Source organism: Piliocolobus tephrosceles, chromosome 5, assembly GCF_002776525.5.
Source record: "Piliocolobus tephrosceles isolate RC106 chromosome 5, ASM277652v3, whole genome shotgun sequence".
Lineage (NCBI taxonomy): Eukaryota > Metazoa > Chordata > Mammalia > Primates > Cercopithecidae > Piliocolobus > Piliocolobus tephrosceles.
The window spans coordinates 11,210,840-11,214,694 of record NC_045438.1 but is presented as its reverse complement, the minus strand read 5'-3'; the positions used below and the strand labels follow the sequence as shown (position 1 = coordinate 11,214,694).

The window sequence follows — 3,855 nt, the reverse complement described above, 5'->3', positions numbered from 1 at the left end:
ACAGAGGTTGGGTGTGGTGGCTCACACCTGTAATCCCAGCACTTTGGGAGGCTGATGGGGGTGGATCACCTGAGGTCAGGGGTTCGAGACCAGCCTGATCAACATGGTGAAACCTTGTCTGTAGTAAAAATAAAAAAGTTAGCTGGGTGTGGTGGTAGGCACCTGTAATCCCAGCTACATGGGAGGTTGAGGCAGGAGAATCTCTTGAACCTGGGGGGCAGAGATTGCAGTGAGCTGAGATTACGCCACTGCACTCTAGCCTGGGTGACAGACTGAGACTCCATCTTGAAGAAAAAAAAAAAAAAAGAGAGAAAGAAAAAAAAAAAAGGTAGGACAGAAATTTACATACAAAAGGTCTTTCTATTTCCCTCCCCAACTTTTCTTCCTGAAGACAGGATGTACATTCTCCTTTATTAGACAAATCCTTATTAGCTTAGAGATGGCACTAGAGAAACCTGTGAACAGACTTTACTCCATTATTGTCTTCTCCTATATTTACCTTCCCACAGTTTCCTGCCTTTGGAAGCCTGGAACTGTTTTATTTTGTCTTGTCACTTTTCTAAAATGTATTTTTTTTTATTAGATGTACTATATAAGCCACACACCTAAACTGCTGCCTGAGTCACTTTCCACTGAGGCACTGCACACGTTAGTAATTTTCTTTTCTCTTGTTAATCTGTCTTTTGTTACAAAAGTCTGTCCCAACTACAAACTTTTTTTTTTTTTTTTTTTTAAACAGAGTCTTGCTCTGTGGCGCAGGCTGGAGTGCAGTGGCACGATCTTGGCTCCCGGGTTCAAGCCATTCTTGTGCCTCGGCTTCCTGAGTAGCTGGGATTACAGGCATGTGCCATCACATCTGGCTAATTTTTGTATTTTTAGTAGAGATGGGGTTTCACCATGTTGGCCAGGCTGGTCTCGAACTCCTGGTCTCAAGTGTTCTGTCCGCCTTGGCCTCTCAAAGTGTGGGGATCATAGGCGTGAGTCACTGCGCCCGGTCTAACTACAATCTTTTGTGGGCTGAAAATATTTTTTTCTCATTCACTAGATTTTTAGTTATTATAAAGAAAGGTGGTATGAACATTTGTGTACAAGTTTTGTTTGGACATATGTTTTAATTTCTCTTGGATAAATAAATATCTAGTCATGGAATGAGAAAAGTTTTAGAGTTTTAACTCTTAGATTTAAGTCTTTGATCCATTTTGAATTCATTTTTGTATCTGGTGTGAGTCACAGGGTCCATCTTCATCCTTTGCATATGGATATCCAGTGTCTTGGCACCACTTTTTGAAAAGACTGTTCTTTCCTCATTCAATGGTTGTGTGCTCTTGTCAAAAATTGATTGACAGTAAATGTGAGGCTTTATTTCTGGACTTTCAATTCTGTTCTGTTGATCAATATGTCTGTCCTTATGCCAGTACCACTCTGTCTTGATTGCTATAGATTTGTAGTGAGTTTTAGAATTGGGAAATGTAAATTCTACAGCTTTGCTCTTTTTAAAAACCTGTTTTGACCATTCTGAGTTTCTTAAATTTCCATATGAGCTTTAGGATTAGCTTGCCAATTTTTGCAAAGAAATCAACCAAGGTTTTTGTTAGGGATTGTATTGAATTTTAGTTCAATTTGAAGATTTTTTCCATCTTAACAATGTTAAGTGTTCTGTCCTATGAACATAGATTATCTTTTCATTTATTAAAATCTTCCATTTCTTTCAATGATGTTATGTAGGTTTCAGTGTACAAGTTTTGTACCTCTTTTGTTAAAGTTATTTCTGTGTATTTTTTCTTTTTGATGCTATTGTAAACAGAATTTTCTTTATTTCATTATGTTTGCTTATTGCAACTATAAAGAAATACAATTTCTGTTTGTATATTAATCTTGTATTCTGCAACCATGCTGAACTTGTTTGTTAGTTCAAATAGTTTTTTAGTGGATTCATTAGAATTTTCTATATGTGAAATCACATCATCAACTAATAGGATACTTCTATTTCTTCCTTTCCAAGCTGGGTGCCTTTTATTTCTTATTCTTGCCTAATTGCCTTGGCTAGAACCTCCTTCACAATGTTGAATAGAAGCCGGGAGAGCAGACGTCTTTGTCCTGTTCTTCATTTTGTCTTGATGCTTCATCTGAAAAAGAATCAGTTCTTTTACCATTAAATATGCTCTTACCTGTGGGTTTTTTGTAGAAGCCCTATATTAAGTTGAAGAAATTCTCATCTATTCCTATTTTGTTGAGTGTTTTTTTCATCATGAAAGGGTGTTAAATTTTGTCAAGTGCTTTTTCTGCATCTATTGAAATGATCCTGTGGATTTTGACATTTATTCTGTGTGTGTGTGTGTGTGTGTGTGTGTGTGTTAGGTTTTACTTGGATCAGGTAGGCTTAAGGCAGGGGCCATGCTGCAGGAGAAGGGCCTGTAAACCCGTCAATGCTGCTCTTTCATGCAGCCCGGGACCTCAGAGCTGAGCTAGCTCCACAGGTGAGGGGCCAGTGAGGCCCCTCAAAGCAGACACAACCACTAACAGGAGGGAAGGTCAGGCTGGCTTTAGTGCAGGGAAGGGTAATGTTGGGAGGGAGGCGTTCATAAAGGAAAATGGGTAGCTGAGGCTTTAAAGGGCTTGGATGGGACAGGGGTTTAGGGGAAGTGAAGAGGGCCAATAAAGTCTTGGGGGTAAAGAAGGGAATAAATAGGGGAAAAGAACAAGAAGGCAGGGGCTGGGGTGTGGAGTCCAGCTGCTCTACACAGTCTGAGCAGCAGGCTGAGTATGGGCAACTCACTGCCACCTCCTGGCCTTCAAGGCACTACTTGTTGCCCCAGACAGCCATCTTTGTGAACAGAGGTCTTGGGAGGAAGCGGCTGGATTTCGTGCAGGCAGAGATCTCCAAGCCCTCAAATCGGGAGATGAAGTCCTTCAGGTGTGGGAAGGCATCCAAGCACTTGGGCTCAAATACTTGGTTTCTCTCAAGGACATCATAAGCAATGAAATCCACAAGGGCGATCTTGTCCCCAAGAAACCATGGCTGCTTCCCCAGAAACTGTAAGTAGAATTTCAGCATTGCAGGGAGTGCCTCCAGGTATTCTGGCTTCAGTTTCTCAAAATCCGGGTTGTAGCAGAGTCTGGCCAGGTGCATTTGGTTGTCCATAAGCTGGTTCTCCAAAATGTCTTCCCAAATCTTCTCCCTTTCTGTCTCCCCACACAGGTTGTGCTTGTAGGCAATGCAGCCCAGGATAGCCTTGCTCTGGGTTATCTTGTGAGCCCCATCAGTCAAGTAGGGCAGATTGGGAAAGTCCAGGCCTGGCTTGAATTTTTCATTCAACCACTGGCTTCTGTCATAGTCAGGAGCATCCCCCATCGTGTACTTCTTATCTTCATAGCTTGAGTCTGTGTATTGCTGGAGCAGGCAGATGGTGTGGGTCAGGCCTCAGATGTCCCAGGACCCCTGTGTCATGTGCCTGGTGCTGGTCGGTGCGGATTCTGCAGACAGGCCCATTTACTCTATTGATGTGGTATGTTACATCAATTGACTTTTGGATGTTAAAACAATCTTGCATTCCTGGGATAAATTCCACTTGATCGTGGTGTATAATCCATTTTACATATTGCCAAATTCTACTTGCTAATTTTTTTGAGGATTTTGCATCTTATTGGTAAGAGATATTAGTCCATAGCTTTCTCGTGGTGTCTTTGGTTTGGGTATCAGGGTAATACCAGCCTCGTAGAATGAGTTGGGAAATGTTCCCTTCTCTTCTATATTTTGGAAGAGTTTGTGAAGAATTTATATCATTTATTTATCTTTTAAAAATTGTGGTAAAATACACTAATATAAAAATTTCTATCTTAACCATTTTTAAGTTT

The 3,855-nt window shown here is 41.0% G+C and overlaps 1 pseudogene across 1 annotated transcript; it reads right to left on the bottom strand.

Annotated features, from left to right (window-relative positions):
- Nucleotides 1-2,527: 2,527 nt before the first annotated feature.
- Nucleotides 2,528-3,448, bottom strand: LOC111547332 (annotated as a pseudogene). Its single transcript, XR_002733093.3, has one exon. The product of XR_002733093.3 is annotated as a glutathione S-transferase Mu 2 pseudogene (transcript).
- Between the last annotated feature and the right edge of the window lie 407 nt (nucleotides 3,449-3,855).